The sequence below is a fragment of the Oxyura jamaicensis genome, chromosome 3 (assembly GCF_011077185.1).
Source record: "Oxyura jamaicensis isolate SHBP4307 breed ruddy duck chromosome 3, BPBGC_Ojam_1.0, whole genome shotgun sequence".
Taxonomy (NCBI): domain Eukaryota; kingdom Metazoa; phylum Chordata; class Aves; order Anseriformes; family Anatidae; genus Oxyura; species Oxyura jamaicensis.
Window position 1 is genome coordinate 65,967,756 of NC_048895.1, and position 13,819 is coordinate 65,981,574.

Genomic DNA, 13,819 nt, shown 5'->3' on the forward strand with positions numbered 1-13,819 from the left:
AAAAAGAAAAAGAAAAAGAAAAAGAAAAAGAAAAAGAAAAAGAAAAAAATGGGGATGTAAAACAGCTAACAAGCACTAATTTCCCCAGAGATGCTCATATGTCCAGAAAGGTGCTAAGTCTTCACACACTTTCCAGTTTCCAGATAATCAGACAGTGATAACATATTGGTTCTTTTTCCTCCATATGTCTGTCAAACAGTCTTCTCTAACCTCTGAAACTGTAATCATGGCCAAAGCTGAAGGTTACTTGGTCTTTTAGGATGTTATCCCCTGTAGGCCTGCCTCCCTGATGTTGCAATTCAGTACAGACCAGGTTCAAAAGACTTCAAACTGTGAGGAAAGACAATAGAGAGAAAATGGAAAAATAATGAAGCATTTATAATGCCAGTCTGGAAGAGCTGGAATGAGCAAAAAGCATGGATATGCTTTTGAAAGACTGCAATACAAACACACAAGTCCAAGCACAACACTGTCTTGCCAACAGACCTACCCACCAAAGTGTGCCGTAAAGACCTGTGAAGGTATGAATCCTGTTTGTGACTGTGTATGATTCAGTGAGTAGATGAATTTTTAAGATGCTCCTGTCAGGCAGAAAAAACAATACCAAAAAAGGTTTAGCAAGAAAAACATCTCAAGGAAAAGCATACAGTGCTGGTAAATAAGATTACTGAATGCCTTAAGGTTAAGTTTGCATCTAGCTTAGTTTTTCATCAGTCATCTGATGCACCAGAAAGTCTTGTATTTGCATTTCATTTTCAAAATTTTGACTTTGTTGCATTTAAACGAGCTCTAATTTGTGCAAACATTTACTTAATACCTACCGTAAATTGTGAAGCAAGGAGTACCTGCAAGGCAGTTAAAACAGAGATCCTTCTCTCTAGGGATGCCATTACTTCTGCAAACATGGATTCAGCCTCTCACAGTATGTGGAAAATATGCCAGAGAAATATAGTTAAATGCTAGATTTACCCTCTGGTGACTTTCTCCAGCATATTGTAGGAATAATAGCAGCCACCAAGGAAAATAGAGGAGGTACTAAAATATTTATATCACTTATAGATCAGGAATGAAACCTGGCAGCAATTTTGTTGCATTATTCTGTTAAACAAGAGACAACCAGAAGTGCTCCATCATTTTTGGCTGCACATGCTGTATTAGACAGCTGGTATAAGATGTGCAGCATCACTGTAGTCCTCATATTGCAATACCACTCTAGTCTCATATTTGTCTGCATTCCATTCACACCTTAATTTTCTTATGGCATAACTTGCTCAAAATTTTCAGTTTGATGTAAATTTTCCAGATTTCACTTTCTCTGTGTTTAAGAGCAGATCAGTCATTTGGAAAGAAGGGAATGACAAATTTCCAGTGGTGTGAAAAACTATGTTAAAAATATTGAATGCTTGTAAATGTTTGATCAGATTTTAAAACAAAACTGAAAAACTAAAATTTAGACCTTTAAGTGCACTTGCAATGTTTTAAAACTTCATATATATGCATGTTGTTTACCTCCCCACCCCTTGTGTCTATCTGTGGGACTGGGACTTTCTTTTCTGTATATATATATATTTGCCATAGTGTCTAACTGTTGCATAAGGGGACTGAAATATTATGAGGTCCTCTAGCACTCAAATAAACAAAAAACAAATATATAATGTTAGGTACATTCAAGCTGGGAAACATCATCACTTAGAATAGAACAAATTACTTTAGTTATTGACATTTGGTCTCGAATTACAGTACAGTTTTTTATATCTAAAGCACAGTAATTCTGCCAGACCCCACCAAAGCAGCTGAGTGGGTTTAGGTGGCTGCAAAAAGCCTCAATGAAATCACTATGGCAGGGCTAATAACCAAAAAATCTCACATCTCTGTAATTGAGGATGTGCCTTGTCATCTCAGTCAGTAGCTATACAGCAATGATGTCATCTTTGAGATTCAGGCTCAGTGTAGTACGTAAAATGTTCGGGGTTTGGATGTTGTTGTGGGGAATACAGAAAACTGGGAATTGATATGGTTTTTTTGGTTGGTTGGTTGTTTTTTTCATCAAAGTTTCATTGTGAAGATTTTGGTGTTTGAAATATTGATACTTGAAGAAGTTTTCTTTTTTTAATTAAAAACTAATTTTTTAGGAGAAAAAAAGGTTTTGTGACTTTTTTCATATTTATATTTGTAATCAATGGCTAAGGAGATAAAATATTTCTTGTGTAAAAAATATATATATATATATATATATATATGGAAAAAGGAATCAACAGGAAAGATTTAGTTAGATTTAGTTAGATATTTTTACCAGCTCTACAAGGCACCTGCGTAGATCCAAGTTGGTGTTAGTGTTAGTGTATAACTTTTATGGGTAGAAATTCCTACCTTTAATTCTGTGGTCCCTGCACTATTTTGTGTAGATATACAGTAGTTCTGAAATGTGAAAACTTCTTAACTGGCTTCCCTGTGTTAAGCCACACTGATATGTGGGAAATACTCTATTAACTGTGCAAAAGTACTGGCAAAAGTTAGCCAGTTAAATTAGTCCCCAAATTAAACTTATCTCCCTGTGTTATACTTGAGAAAGTTGTTCCTAGGAATTAGAAATAAAACAGTAGAATGCACCACACTGTAATACACCACACTGTAATTTTACACAGGTGAGGTCTAAGTGAAAATAAATATAGTAAGAAATTGTTTTTTTAAAAACTAGTTCACTTCATAAATGGAAACAGTTTAATTACCACCCATCATTCAATAATCCTGAGGACTACAAAAAATAAATGGAAGTGAAGAGTCCTGGGAGAAAGAAGAGAAAAATTAAATGACAATATCCAAATAAGTCTGAAGAAGGAGAAGAAAAGACTTAGTATTACATAAATTCAGGGTAATGAAAAATAAAATATAAATTTAAAAAGGACAGAAAAATAAAAGAAATAAAAAAGGAATAATTAAAACTGAAATGAAAGACAACAACCCATAAGATGTAATGTAGTTTACATAAATTGAAAATTATTAAATCCATAGTTTTTATTGGGGGGGGTCTAAATGTACTATCTCAGTTTCTAATCAGTGTAGGTGAAATGAGCTCTTTACATTGTATACTTGTCTCATTAATCTTTGTTTTTTAATTAGAGCATTCACTTAGAAAATAAAAATAACCCAACTATTTTTGCATACAAATTAATCCTAAGAGAGAAAAGAGATTGATCAAGTTGCTGTTATTATAAGACAGACAGTTAATTTATTTATTTATTTTTTTCTATTAGTATTCCTCTCACTAACAAATATGTATTCAAAAGATAGCAGATTTTCAGCTAGTAGAAACTGGAATTGCTGTATAGTCTTCAGTACAGTCACACTGATATACACCATCTTAGCATCTGGCTTATTGTTTCTATTACGATTTTTCTATTACTTGATGCTGTTTCAATTTATTTCAAAACCAGAGAGATCTAAGTAATAGGCAGTTACTTATACTATTGTTTGAAAATAAAAATAAAATAAAAAGAAATGTTTCTAATGGCATTTAATGGGTATGCAGCAAAACAAAGACAAGAGTGTTACTCTAATGAGACTGCAATCTATGTTATGTGTCAGCTAATACCACACACTGTTCAAATTTTCTAGTGCTTCACATTCTTAAGTCCTTTACCATTTCTACAAACTGTTTTGCCTGAAATGTTAGGAGGGAATAGCAACCAAGAGCTCAGATGGATCAAGGGCAAAGAGGACTTTGCTAAGCAAAAAAGTTGAAAGAGGCTGGGACTGGGAGCTATTAAAGGATAGAGTTGCTTGGTTAGCGTGGACAAGCAGCTGAAAAATGTGGAGAAGTTTGTTTCTAGAGCTTAAGCAATTTGGAACAACTGGGGGTAGGAAATAGATAAATAAAGGGAAGAACTGTGTAAGACATCCTGGTGTTCAGAAATATGACAAAAGGACAAAGAGAGGGAGTGAGATTGCTAAAAGAGCCAACCAGGTAGCATGGAGGTGATCTGAGACTGATTAAAAGCTCAGAGAAACTAGGATTGGCACCAACAGGAAGGGAGTTGGACATCAGAAGAGTCAAGAGTGGATTGGCCAGTCAGAGTGCAGTGACATACCTACAGAAGACTGATTAAAACAATACATGCAAAGAAATGAGAGTGGGAAGAACCCAGAAGGGGTTAAATACAGTGACTGAACAGGGTCAGACAAGAGAAATTTAAGCTCTCCTTGGTCAGCTGGCATTTACAAACCCACTCTGCAGGGGTTGGTGAGAAACATCAACAAACAAAAATTATCCCCCTAATGTTCTCCACTTACACCTAAATTGTCACTATGTATATCTCATGCATCCAGAAATTTAAGCTCTGTGAACACAACAGGGAATTATAAACTTTGTTCACTTCTGAACACTGCTCTGGGGAGAGGGAAGTTCTAGACATCCTTCTTTCTTTCTTTTTCCCTTCTCTGACACTGGATAGTGGTGAATGTACCAGCTGAGTCTAGAAGGAACCTATGGGAAAATCCTTTATCAGCTTTGTATCTGTAAATAGCCAATACAGTAGCCAGCAGTGTAAACAATTTCACTCTCTCCCTTCCTGATGTTAGCATCATTGCTACTGTCTAGCAAAACATACAAAATTTCAATGTCTTAGAAAAATAGAAATCCTTTCATATATCTTTGTTCCATCTCAAACCTGGGAACATTTGAAGTTGTGGTCAAAATAACACCTGTGAAGCAGTCTACAAACCCCACAATGTTTAAAATGGATTTGTGGGTTGCTTATTACAGCCTTGTAACTATCAGTGTTTAGTGAGCAGCTTGGGAATTACTGATCTAGGGGAAACAGGAACAATTTTAGAAACCATCATAACAGAATAAGCAGCAAGTGAGAGGGAAGAGTCAGTGGAATGATCGAAAATTCATGTGGGAAAAGTGTCTTGACAGCTTACCAGAAAAGTCCATTAAAAAAAGACAGCCTTCAGACTAGCTACTTCTACATCCTGCTGCTGTGCAACCCATAGTTATTTCTTTAATTGTCTTTGGAAAAGCATCAGTTCCTACAGAAGCTTTTGTCTTGTTGCTCTGATTTCTTATATTCTTAGAAAATATTACTTTTGAAATAAGTTTCTCTTCTTGCCAGGGGTTTTTAGTATGTTTGTTGAATGATAAATGAAGGGAAACTGGGGATAGCTCTGTTTTTTACACAATAGCTCTGAAATGTTCTCCCCCTAAAATGTCTGATCTGATTGAAATGCCAAGGAGTAGTGTTTGTACTGAAGAAGTGGAGGCTGGCTTGTTATAGCAGTACTCCATCAGACTCACTTGAAATAGAAGTGCTGTGTTGCCTTTGCAACACCACTGCTTGAGTGACTGACAAACCTGTCACAGCACTTCAGCAAACAGCAGGGAGAGGCACACATTTTTCCTAACATGAGGATAGTTTTTACAGAAATCTTATATTACAGCCCAATTATCCCCTTTCTTAAAGAATAAGCCCTATTCTCCAGATATGACTAATACACCTCTGAATAGTTTTGTTATTGTTGTTGTTTTGTTTGTTTTTGTCTGTTTTTATCAGTTTAATGGCTTCCTCATTTATATTTGCAAAATTCTGTTACATTAATGACAAATAAGGTATCTTTGAGCCACTTGGCATTTGTTTATTATATCAATTTTTAGCTATTTTACTGTGGACTGGCGATATTTTTTTTGGCACAATGTTTCTTGTAAATCCATCTGTAGTCTTTCGATGAATAAATATAATATATAGATGGGCTTGTGTTTTTTTGTTGTTGTTGTTGTTTTGTTGTTGTTTTGTTTTGTTTTGTTTTTTGGTGGTGGTAGTGGTGTTTGTTTTAAATGACTGTGTAAAAAGATTTTATTTGTGAAAGGACTGACTGAAAAGGAGTGGCAGATTAGGAAAAGCTGCCATCTCCTTAAAATGAAGGTTTGGATTTTGGATGACAGAGGGAAAAAAACACATCTTAATTTCTTTATGCATTGAACTTACTCGTTTTTCTCCCCTCTTTCAATCCACTGCCACAATACTCAAGTCCTCTTGAGTAGTAGGACTACTCTTCTAACAACTCATCTGTCCCTTGCCAAGAAACTAAGGTGGTTTTAAGCTGATGTACTTTGGGAGTCTGTTGAATCTGTTTTTTTTTTTTTTTTTTTTTTTTTTTTTTTTAACTGCTGCCATGCTGAAAGGAAACTGCACCTTAAAGCAGTTATTGTTTCATAATTCAAAGGCAGTAAAAACTGAATCAATAAATTAAAAAGGTCTGAGAAAAAACAGCAGGTCACATATTACCCATATGGATAAAAAGTAAAAGAAACTGTACTAAAATACTTTAAAAAACAGGATGGACCTGCTAAAAGCTCTATCAGAGTATCTGAAATCACTCTTGAAATGTTGGAAATAGTGGAAGAAAACTCAAATGACATTTTCTTCTGCATGTAATGAGGACAAGTAAATGGAAGACATCAGATTTTTTTCATGGTTGGCTGGTTCCACAGCATCTGATGTGCCTAACAACTTGTACAGGAACTTAGTACCATTCTTCATTCTAAAAATATATTTCAGATACATCTGATTTTTATCAGAGGAGACTAAGGAAATGTGAGAGAACAGGAGACTTTAAGACTGATTTGAGGTTGAAAAGTCCATTTTAAAACTTCAGAAACCAAGTTCCCAATTGGATTTAGAATAAAATAAATCAGAGTAAGACTATGTGGATATCAAGATTTCATCCTCTGCCTTTTGTTATACAATGGCAGTTACACGTTTCTGGGCAGACTCTGATCTTCCAACTGTGAGTGATACTCTACATGTGCATAAAAAACAACAAAACAACAACAAAAACTATGGCAGAAGGGCCACAAAACTCTGTGTTCAAGATGAACAAAATAATATACGACATGGTATTTTTTCTGACAGAGCACTGGCTTAGGCAATGCCTAGAAAATAGGAAATATGCAATTGAATGAAAGAAACTGCATTATTTCTCAAAATTTCTGAGTACTTGCAGTGCACAGACACAGAGAATTATGGCAACCCTGCTAGCACATAAGAATTCCTCGCAGAGCTATAGACAATGTTCCTGCAATACTTGAGTTGACAGCCCACCGAAGAAGAAGTGAAACAGTATTACTCCCAAGTTAGGTGTTGGCATATAAGTCATCGTGTTGCTATATGATGTTTAGTGATTCCAAAAGTTAGTGATTCTAGTGATTGCTCTAAACTGTGCAATAAAAAATATATTACTTATATATATATATGATAAAATATGTAACTGCATCTTATCAAAAATATTTTTCCTACTTTAAAATTATGCCAATTATGCCAACACCATGAATGTTCCCTGCAGTAAAAATGGTGATTTCAGATAGCTATGAGTCTAGCAAGAGTCTGGGAAGCTAAATTAAGTTATTTTAAAGATGTGCCAGTCCTGAGGAACTGGGACAGAAAAATGAAACTCATGGAGACAACAGATGCCCTCCAAGCAGGGTGTTGCAGAGTCTGCTTTCAGCACTAATATAAAATGGGTAAGACCACTGTCTTGTGACAGAACTAATCAAATCTATCAAGGAGTGGGTTGGTGTAAAAAATTCCATATTTTTTTCTTTGGCTGACTGCAGTTATCTGAAACACAAAAACAGATTACCAGTACTAACAAAATAAACTAGCAAGTTGTCCTAGGAGAGCAAATCTTATGAAGTTTGTTGGGGAAAAATAAATAAATAAATAAAAAGACAATTAAAACCACACCACAGAATTTATGTTTTACTCAGTCCTCTACTGAATAGCCATACTGGAAGCTATCAAGACATGTTTTACATGTTAAAACATAAAGCAGAGTCCAGGACAAGCAGAAGGGTGCGTGCTGGTGGTGCCAAACCACAGTAAGTATTGGTACATATACAGGATATGTGGAAAAAATATTTTAATGACTATTATTCATCTTTCTGTGAAATAGTTTCTTCTGAAAGACAGAATGACTGTGTCTGTCAAAGATGGTTTATTGTTAGATGTAGTATACCTGATGTAACAGTAACAATCTACTGATTTAGTGAGCATTAGCTTAAACAATCTGCAGTAACATTTATTTAGTTATTTCATGGAAAGGAAATTTCCCAGTTTTCATTAACCTCAGAACCCCTGATCTGATGGATTAGTAAATTAAAGAGTAAAAATTGTCGCAGAGAAAGATTCGATTTATTTCATTTTTCAGGGGCAGGCTGCATGGAAGATAAAGTGAAGTACTGGTTGCCACCTTCTGACACTCATCTAACATAACATGAGGAAGACAAAGGTTTTTGATTAATTTGGGAAAGAAGAATTCAGCATATGCAGAAATGTGTAGAGGAAAAATAAAACACAGAAAGAAGAGTTAGGTCCTGGAAGCAGTTATGACTTCAGGTAAATGATGAAATGCAGATTTCCATCAAGTATTGTGACTGCTGGCAATAATGGTTGTCCAATGGCTTGTTCACAGCCTCATGAGGTTGTTATCTTCTCTGAACAGGAGAGGAGGAATGGACTACTGCACTTTCAGCAGCAAGCAGAAAATAAGAGAAAACTGTGCTCAAATTTGTGTGCAAAGATAAAAGTTGCAGACATATGGGTAAGTACCAACACATTATACTGTCAGAACAAATGAACTTAATACCAGAGTCCCAAAAGTTAAGTACTGTAATTGCAAGCATCGTAGAGCCTTGCATCTAATTTTACAACAGAACTTGTCTTTTGAGGCAGGAAAAAAAGAATAGCACAAACAGAGATGTTTGTGCTAGGTAAGGATGCTAGAAAAGTAAGGATAGGTGAGGTGAAATTAGATCATACATGTGGGACTAAAAGACCCTCCCTGTCTAAAATAGGATTAATCAAATTAAGTTCATGTGCTAATTTTTACTTCAGGCATAAGTGAAGGATAAAACACTTAGATGGAGTCATAGAGCAATTCAAATTTCAGAAGGGAAATACATATTTAGTTCTCAGCCAGATAAGTAATATATATATATATGTTAGATAAATACTGAGAAATGTTGCTGTTTTTCTGTGTCCCTTTAAAAGAAACCCTGTTTTTCAGACATATGTAGCACAAAAGGTTAATACATATAAATGCACAGAGGACTCTTTTTAAAGTCTTTTCTAATATTTTCCTTACAGCACTAACAGAAATTATATGGAGATATTGCTCTCTTATGTAATTCATGAGGTGTTTGGGGGATTAATTAGTTAATGTTTATACAGTACTTTGAAGATCAAAAGCATGGAATAAGCACCAAGTATTATTGTAAGAGGCAACAAGAAGCAGGAAATGAGAAACTTCCATCTCATAAAAGGAAAGAATTTGCTGCTTAGTTATCAAGTGTTTCCCTCATTTGGTAGGTCTTTTATTCAAGGAGACTGTCATTTATTCTTTATGTTGCTAAGGGTTACATTTCAGTGGCTGTGAACTGGAGCTAGTAACAATAGCTCTTCAGGCTGGTAGACAGCTGGGAAGAATATCCTAACATTACAGCTACTCAGCTGCACCTTTTGCTTCTTTGCAGGGGAAGAGAAAAGTAGGGGAGAGGATTCAGTAACAGCATGTCTTGCGTGTTTTAATCCTGCCTTCTATGTAACTATCCAAAAGATGTTTTCCAGGTCACAGTCATCATCAGATAGGGCCTGTAAATCACAGCTGCCTGTCCTCTGAAAGATCAGGCACAATTTGTTGGCTTCTGAACATGCTGATGTTTGCCTTTATGGGCTTGCTGGGGTCTAGTTCCAGAACTGTGGGTAAGCAGAAACAACAGCTAAGCTTTCTGATCTTTTAGGAAAACCAGATAGTCAGGAAGCCTGTTCAGAATCAGATAACATTTCTAGGTGGAAAAGGAGAGCTTGTTCAAGCAATCTCAGGAATGGAAATTTGTTCGTTTGTTTTATGCAAAAGGTCAGATTAGATAATTAACATGGCCTAAACTGGCCAGACCTAAGGTCATGTGCCAGTCCTCATGATGGTACAGCAGAAATTCGTTCACAGGAAACCTTCTCACCAAACAGAAACTCAGATGAAGGATCCAAAGCTTTTTAAATAAAATATTTCAAGAGGTGTCCCTGCTTTCTAATCTGTTCTCAGTGAGGTTTCCCTTTTCATTTTGAGTGTTTCATTCTCCTGGCTCTACTATTAGATATATTATTTTAATTTTATGTGGTTGGGAAAAAAAAAAAAAAAAAAAAATCATTAACAGCCATCGGCATTTTAGTATTCTGCCTGGCACTACATGCATTCCCAGTTACATTTGCTACTGGTGAAATTGCAGCCCAGGGTTCTTACATCTTTTATGCTCCACAGTGCAGCACACATACCCTAAGGAAAAACAAAGCACATGAGTTCAAAATGCCTTCAGGGTAGTGTTCAGTACCTCTTTTGAGATATTCCATTGCTCCACTTGCCTCATCAGAGTACCTCAAGTTGAACTGCTTCCTCTGTAAGTAACATAAAAATCATCACCTTTATCTGAAGAAAGTGAAGATTCTTGGGAAAGGCAGAAGACCGTGTGGATTTGACTGACTTTCCAAGTCTCCTAGACTGGGCTGACTTTGGCCTGCCTTAGACATCCTGCATATTTATTTTAGTGCTCAAAGTGGAGAATCTGCCACCCCAAAAACAGTTAAATTCCTGGGGAAAGAGGTTTCTATTCAGCAGCAGAATGGGTTTCTGTCAGGGAAACATTATCCAGAAGCTTCATAATGAATTCTTATTTCACTCTTTACTTCTGGTTTAACAGGATCACTCCAAGAAAAGATGGAACTCAGCAGTAGTTATTTCAGTGTTAAGTGAATGCCCCTTAAATTAATCTTTTGAGATACAGGAAACCCTAAATTAACTTGACTGTCATATGCATCATAACTTAGTTCATTAACACAAGAGTATGGCACCAGAATAGTTGAAGTGGTTTACTTCTGCCTCCTTGAGTTCAATAATCTTTGAGGACTGTCAGAAAGACCTGCTCCCATTTATCTTGGCTGAAAATAGGTATCTGGTAAATACAGTAGAGATAATTGATGACCCCATTACTTCTTTGAACATAACTGGAAACAGACACAACTCTGCTTAACCCAAATTAATCTGCTGGGATGACTTGGCTTCAAGCAGCCCACAAGCAGCAGTGAGCCTCAGAAGACTAAATGGGGAATAGGCTCAATAGTCTCTTTAACTGTAGACTACCCAGTAAACACTGACCTTATAGTAACTGTAAGTTCCTAGAAAAGCTGCAGTGTTACCCAGACTAAACTTAGATAAGTTCAAAATTTCGTTCAGTGCAGAGATACGCCCTAAAAATAATCAATCTTTTCTAGTTCTAGAGTTAAAAGACTTAACGTCTCCTCCTCCTTCTCCTCCTCCCCCTCCTTTCTTCTCCTCTTCCTTCTTTCTTCTTCTTCTTTTTCTTTCAGAAAAACAGATCCACCAGTTTCTAAAAGCTATCCGAACAACATAAAAAACATGTTGAAAAGGCAGCTGTGTCTTCTCCCTCCACCCCGGGAAAAGAAAGCTCCTAAAAGGATTAATGGTTTCAAGTGGCTATGGGGAAAGCTGTAATCTGTGTTTAAACAGAAAGATTCCCGACTGCCTGATTATTCATTTTGCTTTTTATAGCAGGAGGCATATTATTTTTTATGTGTATATTTTAATGTTAAAAGGACACTGTGGTGCAGGTCTGTGGTTTATCTCACTAGTGCACAGCCAGATGGGTATAACTTAACCTGGCAGAATAATTCTGAACATTTGTCCTGAGCAACAGCCCAAGAAACAAATATGGCTAAAACATAAAAATATATGAGTTTTTTTTTCTTCTTTTTTTCTTTTTTTTTTTCTTTTTTTTTTTTTTCAGCTAATATAGGAAGCAAGCATGATGCAGATGCCAAGTTCATCATAGCCCAAGTGCTATGGCAGCACCACCAGTATGATTTCGGAATGAAGACCTCAGAAGAACTGTCTGACTCATTGAAGTCTTGTCCCTTTCCAAAGCAGATGATTCATGCCTTCCTCATATGAGGATGTTACCAGAATAAAATAAAATAAAATAAAATAAAATAAAATAAAATAAAATAAAATAAAATAAAATATAAAATAAAATAAATCCAGTGACATCTTATTCTAATGTACAGCAGAAATGTAAAGTGCAACAAAATCTATGCAATCCCCAGTCAAAAGCCTGGGGAGGCCACATGAATCTGATAGGCACAAAACTCAAGGGATTCAAAAGAATACAAGCAGATTTCCCTGAGTATGTAAAATCCCTCACTGCACTAATGATGAGTTAATATTCAGATAACTATGTCAGGTGAAATTGCTTAATTAGAGCTCTAATTAGTTTCCAACCATTAAGAAAAAAGCATTAAGAAGAATCTCCTATTTTAATTAAGAATTCATTTTTTGATAAGCATTTGATTTTATCAGTCACTGACAGCTACATGGAGTATAGCATATTTATGTGTTTATATTTTTGCCTCACTATATATTCACACCTACAATCAGGTTGGATGTGTGATATATTTAAGGCTCAGTTCTGACTGATGCTCAATCATATGAGTAATCCCCTGGGTTTCCAGGAGTAAATGTTTGTGGAGCAGAGACCCATTTAGATTTCATTGCTATTATGTGAATTTCCATTATGATTTAGGCCCCATGTATCGCGTGTCCTGTATAGACTATGGTTCCTTTCTCTGATGCAATGAATCTCAGACAGCTTATGGGAAGCAAAAGAGCTTTTATGGGTATTCTCTGACTGCAGACTACCTGTAATCCTATTACTTACTGCATTATTCTGACAGGTGAGAGATGTGGAGAGAAGTAGTACATAAGCAAGCCTGACTCTCCCCCTTCTCAGGAGTGTGGTCCTGACACTCTCAGCCAGTCTTTAGGAAAATAACTGTTGCTGGTGCATTTGGCATGGATCCTGGCACATTTGTTGCTCTTGGTTCTTATTCAATTAGGATCACTTTGGAAAGAAAGACAGAAGAATGTTTTGCTTGCTACCCTAATTGTGAGCTAGACACAAAACTGTGCAGTAATATAAAAAGCTGATGCTTTTTTGACATGCGTAGTGGTAGCTACACCGAGAATGTCCCCATAAAAACAAAAAACAAACAAACAAAAAAACAACTGAGACACATTCTCACATTCTATGTTTAAATACCTACTGAGCATGCAAGGAGTTTGTGTCTCACAATTTTGTATGTGGGCATTTTAAATGACCCTTTAGGCAACTACACTTCTTTTGGATCCAACTTTTTTTTCTTTTTTTTTTTCTTTTTCCTTTTTTTTTTTTTTTTTTTTCTGCTATGCAGTACCCAGAAGACATCTAGAAAATGCATTACAACAGTGCTGCAAATTCCCACTCTCCCATAGGTCTTCTTCCCTCCTATCCAAAGTGGCTGGTTTCACCTTCTGAAAAAGTACATCCCAAAGTTATGTTGCAACAACTTGGTACAAATTAGACAAAGTTACCATACTGTGAAAAATAACCCACTTCTAAGTATTAATTTATAGGGAAGTCTTACTTTGTATTATTTAAGCTTTCCTTTTTGTTCTTCTAAAGTACAGCATTAATGAAATGATGATTTAAGAGTTATTCCACTCTTTCTTCTCTTGTTGTTACATTAAATCTGCTTTTGTTAATTGCTAAAACATTTAAAAATCATTAAAGCAATTAACATTGCTTTAAAAAACATCTGTTATTTCCAAACTTTTAACAGCCTGAAAAATTGGTATATAGTGAGAATGTCAAAGGCATTCAGATGTCTTTTACCTACATGTTCATCCCAGATCCCAGGCCACCATACATCCCCTTGTA

At 35.8% G+C, this 13,819-nt stretch overlaps 1 long non-coding RNA gene across 1 annotated transcript in view; it reads left to right on the forward strand.

The window, feature by feature from the left end:
- The window catches only part of LOC118165353, an 18,632-nt gene extending 6,581 nt beyond the window's left edge, over window positions 1–12,051 (forward strand). Inside the window, exons 2-3 of the long non-coding RNA XR_004750005.1 lie at window positions 8,206–8,393; window positions 11,855–12,051. This is a non-coding gene — a long non-coding RNA (uncharacterized LOC118165353). The remainder of the gene's footprint in view (window positions 1–8,205; window positions 8,394–11,854) is intronic.
- The last annotated feature ends 1,768 nt before the right edge of the window (window positions 12,052–13,819 follow it).